General features: G+C 44.6%; 1 protein-coding gene across 3 annotated transcripts in view; it reads left to right on the top strand.

Annotated features, from left to right (window-relative positions):
- The first annotated feature begins 4,742 nt into the window (after nt 1-4,742).
- The window catches only part of ITGB7 (integrin subunit beta 7), a 129,888-nt gene continuing 116,727 nt past the window's right edge, over nt 4,743-17,903 (top strand). For 2 of the 3 annotated variants that reach the window (XM_073669955.1, XM_073669950.1), the window contains exon 1: nt 4,744-4,900. The gene's annotated coding sequence lies outside the window, so the exon portion shown is untranslated. Of the gene's footprint in view, nt 4,901-17,903 lie in introns of all 3 variants that reach the window. The other variant, XM_073669948.1, reaches the window with a different exon arrangement.

Here is a 17,903-nt window from a genome sequence, read left to right as displayed (position 1 = left end):
CAGAAAAAAATTATATTCAATTTGCAACCTTATGGAGGTCAGTATAGATGGACTAATAGAATGATGCTATGCCCAAAAGGTTTTACTTCACTAGGTGCAGTAAAAAAATTGGTATTCTATACACAGGTGGTGTATCTTGCAACACAGAGATAGGCTACTCCACTGACTAACACACTCTGCAATAGGCCAAAAAGGATTAGCTTTGCTAGATTCAGCCAAATGCTGTGAAAAAAACTTGCACAGCACTGGCACAGACCTGCCTGGCAAAAACTGATAGGAACTGATGTAACTTAGTCCTGAAAAGGACTGCAATTACAATTAGTCTTTACTCCCACAACCTATCTATTTAAGAGCACAGACCTGCCTGATAAAAGTCGTAGGAAATGCTGTAACCTAGTCCTTAAAAGGACTGCAATCACAACTATTCCCTACTCCCAAGCTATCTGTAGATTTGTGTGAAAATTGGCTTGAAATTAACAAGGTTTAGCGCACACAGCAACAGCGGTGCCGTCTAACACGCAGCTGCAGCAGTGAGAAAATGGTGGCGACGGGGAAAATGGCTGGGTCTTATAGGGCAAGGACATGTGACATACACTGCCAATGACGCATGCCCTTGCTTGTGTGAAAAAAAGCACTTCGCTCCGTGTGTGCGCTGCTGATAGGCTGACAGATTGCACCTCCCCACTGTAAATGCGGGAAAGAGAAAAAAAATGGAGATCTTCATTGTTCCTGCAGAGATCCATCCCCTGCCCCTCCCCCCACCCCGCTGTACACTCAAACTGCGTATTAACATTAATTTTCATCATTACTGAGAAAAAATCCAGTTATGATTTTGGTGCACGAACAGTTATCGAACATAACCTCGAACAGCCGAATTTTTCTCAAATCGTTCGTGTTCGCCGAACGGCTCGAACACCGCCCAAAACAGCTCGAATTTGAGATTGGCGAACAGTTCGAGTCGAACAACGCTCATCTCTAATCTCATGCCCACTGCTTTTTTTTTACATTGCATAAACTGACCTGTAGTATATCATTGAAATCTGCAAAATGTCAATTTCTCTTGTGGGTACACTGAGTTTTATGTGCAGATTTTCCCTATAGAATTGCATTAGATGTGGAAAACCCACATGTAAAGAAGGCATATGCATTTTTAATGAGTTTCCACTGCAGAAACTAAAAACGCATTTAATCTACCCATGACTGTATTAATAAAGTTCTGTGAAAGCCAAGTACAGTACGAAGAGATATCAAAAACAATGCAGCTTTATTTCAAACATGAGATACCAAAAATGGACAAAAAGCACAACATCAAAAACGCACTCAAAAATGCAATGAAAAAAAAACACAATCTAATTTAGCTAATAGGTGCAGAAATGCTGCAGAAAATCACCAACATCAAAAACTCACCAAACACTCATTGCCTTGCTCTGAAATGCTATGACATTTCATAGAAAAACACAGTTGATCATGTGGCTAGGAACAAAGTGGCTAGTCTAAGAGGCATGTCCCCGCTGTCTTCTTCCAGTTGCTCGGTCAACTACACTGACAGGTATCTCCCTAAGTGTATCACTCTACCTGACAGGTAAGGAGAAGCTAGCGAAGGACCTCCCTCTTGCACTTGACACCTTGTCCCTTCTTGCACTTTCAATTAATGCAGCTGGCAATCTCTGATTCCTGCTGTCCATTGTTCAGGCAGCATGACTCAGCTAACAGGTTCCCTTTAATTTTGGAGGAAGTTTCTTCTATTTGTGAGATGAGTGGTGGACTGAGAGTGATGGGGTCACTGGGAACCAAAGATCATAAGGCTACATACAAATAAATTGCACTTGTCCCTTTTGTTTGTAGGCACAGTCGATGGTTATGCATTTTCCTGCTTTTGCACAACTGTATATAATGAAGCAACTTCCATTAAAAAAAATAACCCCTCCTCATTAGAGTGGTGTTGGTATGTGGGGATTGAAGACTCAGGTCTCCTGTAATAGTGATTAGTGAGGGTCCTAGTGGTGTTGTCCGTATCCAGTGAATACAAGATATAGTGGATAAAATGTCATGACAAAAATCATACCAAGAAGAATCATTTTAGAACTTTTTCCACCTTTAATGTCACCCATAATCTGCTCAAGTCCATTGAGAAACAAACTGAAATCATTTTAAAGAGGAAAATAAAAATAACGAAACTAAAATAATGTGGTTTGCATAAGTGTGAACACCCTCTTATAATTGAGGATGTGGTTGTGTTCAGAATTAGCAAATTACATTAACACTCATGTTAGTGTCACAGTACACAGGTGCCATCATTTGCAGTGATTCTGATTAACCCCATATAAAGTTTATCTGTTCTAGTAGGATTTTTCTGACATTTTCTTAGTGGTATTTTACAGCAAAAGCTATAGTCTGTAAACAGCTTACAACACAGCAAAGGAATCTCTTTGACTGAAATTATCAGTCAGGAGAAGGGTACAAAACATTTTCCAAGGTATTAAATATACCATGGAACACTGTGAAGACAGTCATCAGAAAAAGGCTTAAATCTGGCACAAAATTGACATTACCTAGAACTGGACATCCTTCAAAAATTGATGAAAAAACATGAAGAAAATTGGTCCAGGAGGCCTACAGCAACATTAAAGGAGCTGCTGGAATTTCTTGTCATGTACTAGATGTGACAACAATCTCCTATATTCTTCATATGTCTGGCTTTTGGGGTAAGGTTGAAAAAAGGAAAAGAAGTATTCAAGTCTGGCTATGTTTTGCCAAAGCCTATATTAAGCAAAAAGTTTAATTGTTTTGGGGCCATAAGTCCAAAAGGTATGTTTGGTGCAAAGCAAACACTGTGCATCACTAAAAGAACACCATACCCACAGTGAAGCAAGGTGGAAGAAGCTGTAACTGGGGCTTCAGTCAAGAAAGATGGAATCATGAACAGTTCCAAATATCAGTCAATTTTGTATCCACATCTCTAGGCTTCAGCTAAAAAGCTAAAGATGAAGATGAATTTCACTTTTTTGCACAACAATGACACAAATCCAAATCATCAAAAGCATGTCTATTCCAATAGAAGATCAAAGATCAGAAATGGCACAGCCACACTTGAACCTGAATCCAACTAAAAATCTGTGGGTTGACCTGAAGATGGCGCTGTACACAGGAGTTGTCCTCGCAATCTGACAGATATGGAACGATACTGCAAGAAAGAGTGGGAAAAGCTTGCCAATTCAAGATGTGTCATGCTGATAGACTCCTACTCATGCTGTTATAAATTCAAAGAATATGTCTACAAAGTATTAGTTTAAGGATGTGCCTTTTTATGCAACCATATTATTTTAGTTCTTTATTTTTCTTTTTCCACCCGAAAAGATTTTAGTTTGATTTTCAATTGAATTGTACAGATTCTAGAGAACATTAATTGGTGGAAAAAGTTTTGAAATAAATTCTTGGAATGATTTTTTTCACATGACAAAAACCTGGCATTTTTACGGCGGTATGTAGACTTGTTATACACACTGTAACTTACATTATTTGACAAGTGTGACCATTGATATAGGCAAATAGCCTCTTCAAAGACCCTTTGACGAGCCTTGCCACATAACTTAAGATAAGAAGCCAAATAAAACACTCCATTTGCAAACACATGTTTTTCTTTGCCCCTCTTCAGTGCAAAGTAAGAGGTCCAATTTGGTTAGGTGAGAGGCCTCTGATAGCCTCTTCAAAGACCCTTTAACGAGCCTTGCCACATGACTTAAGATAAGAAGCTAAATAAAACACTCCATTTGCAAACACATGTTTTACTTTGCCCCTCTTCAGTGCAAAGTAAGAGTTCCAATTTGGTTAGGTGAGAGGCCTCTGATAGGGGGTCTACCATTGATAGATTCCATCTACTATAAGAAATTTTACAACTATCTTGCAAGTATTTTGTTTTCATTTTCCTCAGACTCTACTCTACAGACTCTACAGAGAGAGAAAAGTAACAGTACTAGTACTCTGGTGGACTAGTCCGACCCTGACAGTAAGTACTGTAAAAGCACCTATACACACTAAATTAAAGTGAACCAAACACGTTGATTTGGGAGACTGACCATGTGTTGCTTATGAGGACCTCCCAGCTCTTCCCAGACCAATAATGCCAGAGGAAAGCTAATGCCCAATCCTTTTATTCAACCAGGAGATAATCTGCCACCAGAGATTGTCCATACAATCTAAACAGGCTGATGACCACCCAACGAACGAGTAAAAGTTGGGTGAAATGATCTTTTGGTTTGCACAAAAGCTCATCATTCTCAGTAGCGCGTCACCTTGTGTAAACAGGACCTGTAATGCCGAGAATAGCGGCAGCCTTAGCACTGAGCGATCAATTACAAACCATTGTGTACATCTGAAGTGGGTCGGCAAACATGCTGTTGGTTGACAGTTGTGTAACGCTGCACATTGCGAAGTGTAAAGGCAACTTTACTCCTTCTCCCCATGGAAAACATATGGACGTTTGGCCGAGCAGAATGGTCATGTGTATGGGCTAGGTGTGAGAGATAGCTGTCGGCTGACAGTTGTCTAAGGTGTAGGAGGCACCTTGACTTCGAAACATTCTTTTGAATACATGTCCTTGTGCTGCTAAGGAACAATAAACTACAAATAGACATCTGTTCTCACCAACTAGTTAACTTTTTACCCATTTTCTGATAATTTGGTGCATCTCAGTCTCAAACTTCTGTGGCTTCCGCTGTGATAGTTCGCTTCTGTGGCTTCTACAGGTTTGATCAAAGTATGAGGAAGAGGTTTTAAGTGATGAGGACAGAGTGGAGGGGCTGAAATCTTGCATGGTCTGACACATACATGATATCCCTGCGTTAAACATCTCACTTCTTCATTTATCACTAGCGAGATTTTGTATGAGAGTGGAAAACAAGTAAGTAACAAATGTCTGCAGCATCTAAATAACAATGTAATGCTGAATTGTAACATAACTGTATAGTACAATAATGATTGTACTACACAGTTATATCATTATAATTAGCGTAATGATACATTTATTTGTAATTATAAATATTATTTTAAATCTTTTAATTAATAATACTATTTTTTGTTTCAGTTTTGGGGTTTATTGTTCTTCTTTTGTTATTTAGTTTTGATCATTATAAGTGATGATTATCACTATTATGCTCCTATCTGTAAAGATATATAAGTCAATGTCTAAAGTCTTAATGGGATGAACCATACAAGTAATAATAATTACAATTAGAAATAATTATTCTCAAACTATTAAAGGTCTTCAGATGACCTTTAATATCATGTGAATCAGAAATCGTATTTTCTTGCAAAAAAACTCAACGTCTCAGGATTTAAATACATGATAATTGATGAGGGACAGGTCCAGTTTCTGGGATCTTCCCTGGTGTAATACAAATTTTTGGGAACCTTCCAGTGCTCTTCATCGTATTTTCTCCTAGAAACGCTTCAAGTAAAGAATACCAGTGTGATACCTCATCTTGTGGCACATGCCATAGTTATCTTAGTTGACAGTTTTCATGTGCGTCCATGAGGAAAGAGATGTCTTATGTTCCCCCATAGCATAGCAGAGGCGCACGGAGGTACAGTGTGGGCTCATAGCAGATTATGGGTGCCGCAGTATAGATTTGTATGGCACTGATTCACAGTAATTCCTATCTAGTCAGCACAGAAGGAATCAATGCCTGTTGAAAATATTTGTATTAGGAAAACTTTAAGATTATGAAAATGTATTACTATAATTAGGAACATTTTTGGAAAACAGATAAGCAAAAATCTTTGGCATTTATACCCTAAAACAAATACTAATTTTTACAGAAAAGGCAGCTATTCCGTTACCCAGCACAATACTAATGAAGCTGTAATGAGTATCACAATATTTGGTCAATATTTTCACTTGTTTGTTTGTTAAGTAAAATCTGTTTTCTCAGTTGAAAAATATTTTGTCAAAGTTTGGTCACATGCAAACCCTTTTGTATGGTTCAAAGGTATATGATCTGATGTTAGTTTCTGGGATGAAATACACTATTTTGAGAAGAGTTAGAAGGAAATGATTGAAAACCTATTATTTATGCAAGTATGTACAGTGGGAAAAAAGGTATTTGATCCCTTGCTGTTTTTGTAAGTTTGCCCACTGACAAAGATATGAACAGTCTATAAATTTAAGGATAGGTTGATTTTAACATTGAGAGATAGAATATCCAAAAAAATCAAGAAAATCACATTGTATAAATTAGATAATTTTGTTTGCATTTTGCAGTGAGAAATAAGTATTTGATCCCTGTGGCAAACAACACTTAATACTTGGTGGCAAAACCCTTGTTGGCAAGCACAGCAGTCAGACGTTTTTGGTAGTTGATGATGAGGGTTGCGCACATGTCAGGAGGAATTTTGGTCCATTCCTCTTTGCAGACCATCTCTAAATCATTACAATTTTGAGGCTGTCGCTTGGCAACTCGGAGCCAGAACTCATAATGGTTTGTAGGGGATCAAATACTTATTTCTCACTGTAAAATGGAAAAAAAATTATCTAATTTATACAATGAGATTTTTCAGATTTTTGCTTTTGGATATTCTATCTCTCAGTGTTAAAATTAACCTACCCTTAAAATTATAGACTGTTCAAGACTTTTGTCAATGGGCAAACTTACAAAAACAGCAAGGGATCAAATACTTATTTCCCCCACTGTATCTATGTATTCCTTCATGAAAGTCATATGACACTAGCTTCCTATAGAGGTCTAGATTGTATGGGTACATATATAAGACCACTGATCAGGTATTTTTTATTTTTATTTACTTACGGCATATAGCACCATCATATTCTACATCATTTTACAGACGTTATCGGCACTTGCATGAGCACAAAACGATAGCTCTGTGTATGTAGAATAAGCAAGCATAGAATAAACAAGCTTAAAAATCATTTCACCCAACGAACGAGCCATAAATGTATTCCATGCATGTAGTTGATCGGCGGTCATTTAATAGCCTGTTTAGAGAAGCCCACCCAGCTTGCATGCGCACAGAATGATCACTCTGTGCATGCAGAATAAACAAGCATAGAATTAGCAAGCTTAAAAATCATTTCACCCGATGAACGAGCCATAAATGTATTCCAAGAGCCACCATCTTTATGCATATTGTGTGAAATTCTGTTTCTGTTCAGATGTCAGAGAGAGGTCATCTGTTTGTCATTTAACAGAAGTCATTTTAATAACTAATCGTAATTCAGTGCACGATTTTACCTAACAGTATTATATTACCACCTCTTTTCTAATCTTGTGCAGGTATTATACACTGCTCAAAAAAATAAAGGGAACACTTAAACAACAGATTATAACTCCAAGTAAATCAAACTTCTGTGAAATCAAACTGTCCACTTAGGAAGCAACACTGATTGACAATCAATGTCACATGCTATTGTGCAAAAGGAATAGACAATAGATGGAAATTATTAGCAATTATTAAGACACACTCAATAAAGGAGTGGTTCTGCAGGTGGGAACCACAGACCACATCTCAGTACCAATGCTTTCTGGCTGATATTTTGGTCACTTTTGAATGTTGGTTGTGCTTTCACACTCGTGGTAGCATGAGACGGACTCTACAACCCACAGAAGTTGCTCAGGTAGTGCAGCTCATCCAGGGTGGCACATCAATGCGACCTGTAGCAAGAAGGTTTGTTGTGTCTGTCAGCGTAGTGTCCAGATGCTGGAGGCGCTACCAGGAGACAGGCCAGTACACCAGGAGACGTGGAGGGGGCAGTAGGAGGGCAACAACCCAGCAGCAGGACCGCTACCTCCGCCTTTGTGCAAAGAGGAACAGGAGGAGCACTGCCAGAGCCCTGCAAAATTACCTCCAGCAGGCCACAAATGTGCATGTGTCTGCACAAATGGTTAGAAACCGACTCCATGAGGGTGGTATGAGGGCCCAACGTCCACAGATGGGGGTTGTGCTCACAGCCCAACACCGTGCAGGACGCTTGGCATTTGCCACAGAACACCAGGATTGGCAAATTCGCCACTGGCGCCCTGTGCTCTTCACAGATGAAAGCAGGTTCGCACTGAGTACATGTGACAGACGTGACAGAGTGTGGAGACGCCGTGAAGAGCAATCTGCTGCCTGCAACATCCTTCAGCATGACCGGTTTGGCAGTGGGTCAGTAATGGCGTGGGATGGCATTTCTTTGGAGGGCCGCACAGCTCTCCATGTGCTCGCCAGAGGTAGCCTGACTGCCATTAGTTACTGAGATGAGATCCTCAGACCACTTGTGAGACCATATGCTGGTGCGGTTGGCCCTGGGTTCCTCCTAATGCAGGACAATGCCAGACCTCATGTGGCTGGAGTGTGTCAGCAGGTCCTGCAAGATGAAGGCATTGAAGCTATGGACTGGCCTGCCCGTTCCCCAGACCTGAATCCGATTGAGCACATCTGGGACATCATGTCTCGCTCCATCCACCAACATCACGTTGCACCACAGACTGTCCAGGAGTTGGTGGATGGTTTAGTCCAGGTCTGGGAGGAGATCCCACAGGAGACCATCCGAAACCTCATCAATAGCATGCCCAGGCGTTGTAGGGAGGTCATACAGGTGTAAGGGGGAAGACCGGGGTGTAAGTGCTTTCAGAGCAAGGGATCCGGAACTGCCGGGGCCGTACCTCTTGTTGCAGAGGGAAGACAGACTGCAAGCAGAGGAGTCATGTGACAGGGAAGCAGGGGGTGTGTCGAGAGAGGGAGCTGGGAGGTCAGGTGACAAAAAGACTCCTGGTGTGACTAGAGAGAGGAAGAGACGAGTACGTTTTGCACGGGAAAGCGGAGCTAGATCCGGCTCAGCAGAGCAGCGTGAGAGGGTCCAGGCTCCTGGCTCCAGGACTGGGAGCAAGAGCCGAGTGCAGTGGACTGGAGGAGTCAAGCCGACTAGAGAAGAGACGCAGGGTCGGTGGAGGTGCCGTGTTATTGACTAGGGGTTCAGCGGGTAAAACCGGAGACCGCCCGCTGCCGCCAGAAGACAAAGCATTGTTTGGGCGGGGACGCCTGAAAAATCAACACCGGCCTCAGCGTGCATCTGCCTTGTGAGGAGCGAGAGCCAGCTAAGTGAAAAAAACTGTTGATTATAACCGGTTCGACTCTACTACATCCAGTTAAACTGTGAACTGTCAGTGATAGATTTTACCTGCTTTTCCCTTGTCATTCCCCCATATTTTCCCCTGATACTCCCTGCATGGAGATTTACCCTGTTATTATAAACTTCCCCTGTTTATTAACCCCATATTGGCTGCTCTGTGTTTCTGTGTCGCTGCATCTAAAGTGCCCGTGTTACACAGGCATGTGGAGGCCACACACAATACTGAGCCTCATTTTGACTTGTTTTAAGGACATTACATCAAAGTTGGATCGGCCTGTAGTGTGTTTTTCCACTTTAATTTTGGGGGTGACTCCAAATCTAGGCCTCCTAAGCGTTTTCGCTGCGGAAATTCCTCGGCAAAAACGCTTGAAAAACACATAGTGGGCACACAGCCTTAGACCGGACAACCCCTTTAAGATGAATAGAATGGATCATTGACTTTTCATGGGTCCATCATATTTCTATTTTTATTGCACATGCTCCTGTGAAGAGCTATGTTTCTATATGGTCAAGAACTACAAACCAACCCAATGTAAGCTCATCATCAATGGAGACACTAATGTCATGACTGCTCCATGGAGGCTGATGGATTCTGTGTAATGTACAGCTGGACATTATTTTTTGGTTCCAGAATTATTCTGCAAACTATAGGCAAAAAATAAAGCTTTAGGCTATGTGCCCACGATGCAGAAATGCTCAGGATTTTTTCCTGAGCTTTTCTGCATCTCCCTGGCAGAAAAAACGCATGCGGATTGTACATGCGGATTGTACATGCGTTTTCCTGCCAGGGACAAGCAGATGTGAAGCGTTCTTCATGAGGGTTGACAAGCGCTTTCCAAGCGATTTTAGCATCACTTGGAAAGTGCTTGACAACTTGGTCACACTATATAAATCCATGCAAACGGCATGGATTTATGTAGTGTGACCGAAAGAATGATAAAAAATAAAAAATAAATCTATACTTACCTTCCGATGGCCCCCGGAGTCTTGCTTCGCTCCGTCCTGGCTTGCTGGCTGCTCGCGGTACACTTAAGGACCTGCCGTCACATGACTAAATGACGTCAGCGCAGGTCCTTCAGTCCACCGCGATCTGCCGGCAAGCGAAGACAAGGACTACGCGGGTAGAGATGATCGGTGTTCGAATCGAACTGTTCGCCAATCGCAAATTCGAGCTGTTTTGGGCGGTGTTCGAGCCGTTCGGCGAACACGAACGATTTGAAAAAAATTTGGCTGTTCGAGGTTATGTTCGATAACTGTTCGTGCACCAAAATCATAACTGGATTTTTTCTCAGTAATGCTGAAAATTAATGTTAATACGCAGTTTGAGTGTACAGCGGGGTGGGGGGAGGGGCAGGGGATGGATCTCTGCAGGAATAATGAAGATCTCCATTTTTTTTTCTCTTTCCCGCATTTGCAGTGGGGAGGTGCAATCTGTCAGCCTATCAGTAGCACACTTATGGAGCGAACGGCTTTTTTTCACACAAGCAAGGGCATGTGTCATTGGCAGTGTATGTCACATGTCCTTGCCCTATAAGACCCAGCAATTTTCCCCGTCGCCACCATTTTCTCACTGCTGCAGCTGCGTGTTAGACGGCACCGCTGTTGCTGTGTGCGCTATACTTTGTTAATTTCAAGCCAATTTTCGCACAAATCTACAGATAGCTTGGGAGTAGGGAATAGTTGTGATTGCAGTCCTTTTAAGGACTAGGTTGCATCATTTCCTATGACTTTTATCAGGCAGGTCTGTGCTCTTAAATAGATAGGTTGGGAGTAAAGACTAATTGTAATTGCAGTCCTTTTCAGGGCTAGGTTACATCAGTTCCTATCACTTTTTGCTAAGCAGGTCTGTGCCAGTGCTGTGCAAGTTTTTTTCACAGCATTTGGCTAAATCTAGCAAAGCAAATCCTTTTTGTCCTCTTGCAGTGTGTGTTAGTCAGTGGGGAAGCCTATCTGTGTTGCAAGCTACACCACCTGTGTATAGAATACAAATTTTTTACTGCACCTAGTGAAGAAAAACCTTTTGGGCATAGCATCATTCTATTAGTCCATCTATACTAACCTCCACCAGGTTGCAAATTCAATATAATTTTTTTCTGCATCTAGCTCTGAAAAAATATTTCGGCTTGTAGCAGTGTGTGGGACTTGTTCTATTAGTCCATCTATACTAACCTCCACCAGGTTGCAAATTCAATATAATTTTTTTCTGCATCTAGCTCTGAAAAAATATTTCGGCTTGTAGCAGTGTGTGGGACTTGTTCTATTAGTCCATCTATACTAACCTCCACCAGGTTGCAAATTCAATATAATTTTTTTCTGCATCTAGCTCTGAAAAAATATTTTTGCTTGTAGCAGTGTGTGAGACTTGTTCTATTAGTCCATCTATACTAACCTCCACCAGGTTGCAAATTCAATATAATTTTTTTCTGCATCTAGCTCTGAAAAAATATTTCGGCTTGTAGCAGTGTGTGGGACTTGTTCTATTAGTCCATCTATACTAACCTCCACCAGGTTGCAAATTCAATATAATTTTTTTCTGCATCTAACCCAGCCAATACTTTTGGGCTAATACCACAGTTTGGCCACTCAGCTCTGCTCGGTTCCCATCCATTGTTTTTTGTGCAAACAACTCCAGAGTTGTGAATTAGTTAACCACCAAAATGAGTGGAAAAAGGCCTGCTGCTGGTGGAAAGGGGAATAGGCGTGTTGGGAAGGGAAAAAAAGGTTGTGTCCGTGGGGTAGGTGTTAAAGCAACAGTAACATCTGCAGAAGAAAGACCATCTTCCAGCCAAACTAAGATGTCTACTTCTTTTAGCGGACAACGTGATAAGATCCCTTTCTTACGGCCACGCCAATCGCAGGTGCTTCAACGGATATCAAGTGCTCCGTTAAGTGGGCTCTCCTCCACCTCAACTTCAACATCACAAATACTCCAGTCCTCAGAGGTGTCACCCCAATCGCATATGCTTCCTCACAGCTCCCAAGTCTCCAGTTGCCCGTCTGAGTATGGGGTAGAACAGATGGTTGAGTCTGCAGAGCTGTTTACTCATACTACAGCCTGGGAATCAGAGGTCGGCTCCAGAGCTTCTGTGAATCCAGACGAGGAAATGATCTGCACTGATGCCCAGAATCTTTATGAGTCGGATCCAGGACCAGACGCAGAAGGTTCTGACCATAATGTAGACCCTCGTTCCCAAACTGTAACTCCTGTTGGTGGAGACAATGAGGAAGACGATGATGAGACTCAAATACCTGATTGGAGTGACAACTTTAGTTTTTTGTCAGGGCAGGAAGAGGTTGGCTCTGAGGACGACGGGTGTGATAACAGACAGGGTGATGATGACGAGGTTGGAGATCCCACTTACTGTCAACCCACAGTCAGCCAGTCGATGAGGTCAGCAGAGGAGGTGGAGGAGGATGCTAGTGATGACGAGGTCAGGTTGCGCCTTCCTGGACAGAGACGTAGTACTGGAAGCACATCAACAACTGCATCCTCAAACACAACTCTGCCTCTGACCACAAGTCGTGGTGGCTCTTCAGGTCGCATGGGTGCTAAGCCTTGCATAGCCTGGGCATTTTTTCAGATCGATAAAGATGACCCAACTCGTGTTATCTGTAACATTTGTCAGCAAAAGCTAAGTAGAGGCCAAAAAATACATAGTTTGAGTACTTCATGCATGAACCGGCACATGGATATGAAGCATAAGTTGCAGTGGGAAGCTCACTGTGCTACAATGCGGCCTAGCCGGCCGGGCCAACCACCGTCTACCACATCTTGTGCATCCGCGGCCTCTTCATCCTCTGTGACTGGGGGGACAGCAGTCACACCTGTTTTGGGACGCAGACCTGCCACCTCTTTACCCGCAACAGCCAGCGTTGGCAGATCATCATTTTCTTTGGAGGTGGAAACACCAGCTGGTGTTGAGCTCTGTCCGACATCGATAGCACCACCTTTGGATCAAGGCAACCTAACTTTTCCGCCTGCATGTTCCTCACAGACCGTCAGTTTGCCGGGGACACCCTACTCAACCCCATCTAAGCGCAACAGCCAGCCCTCGGTCCCTCAGATGTGGACAAGTAAAAGACCATTTCCTCCTAGCCATGAGAAAGCTAAGAGGTTGAATTTCACCATCTGCAAGCTCTTGGCTACAGAAATGCTGCCTTTCCGCCTGGTGGACACAGAGGATTTTCGAGACCTTATGTCCGTCGCAGTGCCCCAGTACCAGATGCCCAGTCGGCACTACTTCTCAAAGAAAGGTGTGCCTGCGCTCCACCAGCATGTCGCACACAACATCACCGCTTCTTTGAGAAACTCTGTGTGTGACAGGGTGCATTTCACCACAGACACTTGGACGAGTAGGCATGGACAGGGGCGTTACATGTCGCTGACTGGGCACTGGGTAACTATGGTGACAGCAGGACAAGGGGCTGCTGTCCAAGTCTTGCCATCCCCACAAGTTGTGCGTCAATCCTCTTTATCTCGAAGTTCCTCCACTGCTTCTGCCTCCTCAACCTCCTCTCGGTCCTCCACCTGCACCCAAAGCCTGTCTGGTCATGCCACAAGCTTTCTAACTGCGCAGAAGGGATCCTGCACACCTCCTTACTATGCTGGCAGCAGGGTTCAAGGTCATAAGGCGGTTTTTACTTTGAAATGTCTGGGAAATGTGAGTCACACAGCTGAGGAGTTGTGTTCAGCTCTGGAGAACCAGTTTCATGAATGGTTGTCTCCACTGGACCTGAAACCAGGGAAGGCCATGTGCGACAATGCTGCAAACCTGGGTGCGGCCCTTCGCCGGGGCAATGTCACACACGTGCCTTGTATGGCTCACGTGTTGAACCTGGTTGTCCAGCAATTTTTAGCCCACTATCCCGGACTAGATGGCCTTCTGCAGAGGGCACGGTCGCTGTGTGCTCACTTCCGCCGTTCGCATCCCGCAGCTCAGCGACTTACATCTCTACAGAAGTCGTTGGGCCTGCCACTTCACCGGCTAAAATGCGATGTGCCTACCCGGTGGAATTCAACTCTGCACATGTTGCAGCGATTGTGGCAGCACCGACAAGCCCTGGTGCAATACGTTCTGACTTATAGCCTGGGCCAACGAGATCCAGAGGTGGGGCAAATCACGCTGGAGGAGTGGTCTCAGATCAGGGACCTATGCACCCTTCTGCACAGTTTTGAAATGGCGACGAAGATGTTTATTGCTAACGATGCCATTATCAGCATGACTATTCCGATGATTTACATGCTGGAGCACATGTTAAACAGAATTTGGAGTCAGGTGGTGGCACAAGAGGAGGTGGAGGAAGTAGAGGAGGAGGAGTTGTATGCGGAAGGGATAACATCTGCAAGGTCCAGACGGTCGGCAGCACCAAGGCGGCAGGCATGTGAGGGTGGGGGAGATGGTTTTACCAGGGCCCATGGTAGCAGCCAAACTAGTGAGTAGTGTTGAGCCACCCCCGTAGTGTTCGAGTTCGGTTCGTCGAACACCCGTGTGTTCGCCGAACTGTTCGTCGAACTGTTCGTCGAACACCTTCGAACACAGTTAAAACCAATGGCAGGCAAACAAAAACACATAGAAACACATAGAAAACACCTTCAAAGGTGTCCAAAAGCTGACAAACTGCTCAGAAGACACAACTAACACATGGAAAAGTGACAAGTACATATAGTCATGCGAAAAGAAAAGAGGTGGAGGAGTAAAAGGAGGGGGAGACACAAATATAGGCATGTCATGCCCTTCTAAAATCCAAAAAGTGAGAAGCCGACACGTTCAGTCCGCTCCTGCCCGTGCCACCTCCGTGTCGCCGGGTTTGTGCCAGAGCCGCGGTGAACCCTGACGGCCAGCCCCCCTCTCCAAATACTGGTGCCTGTCCGTTGGTGGGTCGAGCAAGCCCCCCTGTGGTGGAGGCAGCTCTAAGCTTTTTAATTTAAATTGTCTCTCTAATTTGAATGAATACACTTTAAATCCATTTACAAGGATCTATTGGAGGGCAAGTCTCATGCCAGCAGCCGTGTAATTCCAGCTCCAGTAGCGTCCACTAAAGCTGCTGCAGTTAAAAAGCTTTCATAAGGATCGAGCTCGGCTGTCCACCGCAAGGCATCCTACTGCCAGTCCCAGCCCCTATGCCTTGGGGTGCCCCCTGATGCTCTTCACTGAGTATCCCGTGGCCCCGAAGCATTTCCTTTGAAAAAATTAAGTGTCCAAACTACAGGTGGTGTAGCTTGCTTAACAGCCGGGATAATCCGCTGACTAGCAGACACTGCTACTAGGCACAAAGTATTTCCTGGGCTAGATGCAGTTAAAAATTTGTAATTAGATACTCTCGTTGGATGCTGAGAAAGCATTCCATAGAGTCTCCTGGCACGCCATATATGATTCTCTTAAAAAGCTTGGGGTAGGGGTCTAGGGGACCCTTTTATAGCCAAAATCACGGCCCTGTATCACAATACGTCACCTAGGCTGAAGATAAATGGAACTGTAGCACCCTGAGGGCTCGGTTGCTACAGAGGTATTGCACCTCACTCAGAGGTGTGATATCTCACTCTCAGGTAAGGATGGAGTGTGGATCAGGACCCGACACCTGCATGCATTACACCACATTGCAGTGGGGCAGGGCGACCAATATGCCTCTGAGATGGGCACGACAGTCCCTGTCCCTGGCTGGAGTGGGGGGAGGGAACACTGAGGAAGGGGAACCCTGTAGTGCAGGAGCAGGGAGGAAGCAGTTCCTGGGTGCATTGAGAAGGGAGTATAAAAGGTGGGCACCATCTTAGTTCAGTGCAGAGAAGTCTGAGCAGAAGTGGCAGGGAGCAGGGGCTCTGCATGAGCTCTGCTCCGGAGGCGGGCCTAGTAACAGAGGCCCAGGCCTGGAAGAGGGAGAAGGAAGGAAGAGGAGCGGAGAAGGCTCGAGGAATGAAGGGATCCCAGGGGTGCGGACGGGCGAGTCGCCACCGCGCGCCCGAATCCACCTGCGTGGAGGGGTCAGGCCAAAGGGGGAGACCGGTCCCCGAAACTAGTGGAGGCAGGAAACGACCCTCAGCTAGAAACCGGAGGCTCTGACATTTTATGTGGCGCAGCCCCTCGCTACACCCGCTAGGAAGGCACCACATAGGGTCAGGGAAACTGGCGCCAAGTTTACCAAGAGGAGGCCCGAGGCAGCCGGAGAGAAGGGTTGGTAAGAAAGGCCAGACAAAGGACACACAAAGGGGGTCCTGTGAAGCGCTCCAAAGTTATCTGGGAGTTGTCTGAGCCCCTCACCTGGTGAGCACAGTACGACGTGGGCAGCCGTTACCTGCAGACGTGGTCTGGATAATAAGAACTGTGAGTAAAGGCCCTGGACTGCATCACTGACTCCGTGTCGTTACTGCTGCTGCCCTGCACCATCACCCCCATCCTCCGCATACACTGCCCTGAGGCTATACTCCTCCCGTGGGGAGTTATGCTACGCTCTGCTGCACCCACAACACCAGCCTCAGCGGTCTGCCCTGCAGCGGCGGTTCACTCTGACCGCAATCCACGGGTGGCGTAGTCGGACATTTAAACATCAAAACCACATAAATAGTTCCGCCACTGGTTTGACCGCCACTGGTTTGACCACCCTGAGCCACGGAACCGGGTCGCCGCCACGAAGACTACAACCACCAGCATCCACCAAAAAGGGTCCGGCTCTGGTGTCCCAAGGCCCAGGGGGTGCATCAGAACATTTTCATCACCTTTCACAATCACCAATGGGACAAGGCAGGGATGTCCTCTGTCCCCTCTCTTATACATCCTAGTGACGGAGCACCTGCTCTCATCAATTCGCCATAACCCCAATATTAGGTGGATTGAGGTGGGAGGCACCGAGTACAAGTGCTCTCTATTTGCTGATGATGTCCTAGTATATATCACTCAATCACATATATCCATCCATGCTGTTATGGCTGAAATAGATCACTTTGTTACATGGTCAAATTTTAAAATCAATGCAGCGAACTCTGAGGCCCTCGATGTCTCCCTCCCCAAATCCATATAGGATTCCATCCAGTCCAACTTTCTCTTTGCCTGGCCCTCACAGGGTATCAAATACTTAGGAATTCCTATTCATAGAGACCTCTCCCATCTATGTTATCTTAATTTTGGGCCCTTTATTGAACAACTCCATACAGACCACGGTTGGCAAGTTAGAACTGTAAGATTCACTACGTGAACCACTGGTGTTTTGTGGAAAAGCACATGTACATTGTGTTCCAAATTATTATGCAAAAAGTGTTTAGGAGTGATAAGGGAAGAATTTGTTTGTTTGTCAGTTAAACTCATTGATGGTGATGTGTGTCAGGGCTCTTTATATCACTGTAAGCAATTGCAGACACCTGTGCTAATTAGTTTGCCAGGTGTGTCCAATGAAAGGCAAGACTACTTAAGAAGGCTGTCTCACATTATTAAGCAGCCTACATTTTCTGCCAAAATGGGAAAGAAAAAGGATGTGTCGGCTGCTGAGAAGCAACAAATTGTGGAGTGTTTAGGTCAAGGCATGACTACAATCAACATTGTGCGATGATCAGGATGAAGTGTCTTGGCAATCAAGAAGTATGTAGCTGATTCACAGTACACACGTGTGCGTGCTGATAAGGGCAAATTGAGGACTCTTTCCTACAGGCAATTACGTCAGGTTAAAAGAGCAGCGGCGAAAAAGCCTTGTCATAGCAGCAGACAAGTTTTTGAAGCTGCTGGTGCCTCCAACGTCACCCGAACAACAAGATGCAGGGTCCTTCAGAGGTTTGCAGCTGTGCATACGC

This window comes from Phyllobates terribilis, unplaced genomic scaffold (genome assembly GCF_046119375.1).
Source record: "Phyllobates terribilis strain yellow unplaced genomic scaffold, ASM4611937v1 Scaffold_2__4_contigs__length_985480577, whole genome shotgun sequence".
NCBI lineage: Eukaryota > Metazoa > Chordata > Amphibia > Anura > Dendrobatidae > Phyllobates > Phyllobates terribilis.
Note: the sequence above shows the minus strand (reverse complement) of the source record. Positions and strands in the feature narration are given on the sequence as shown.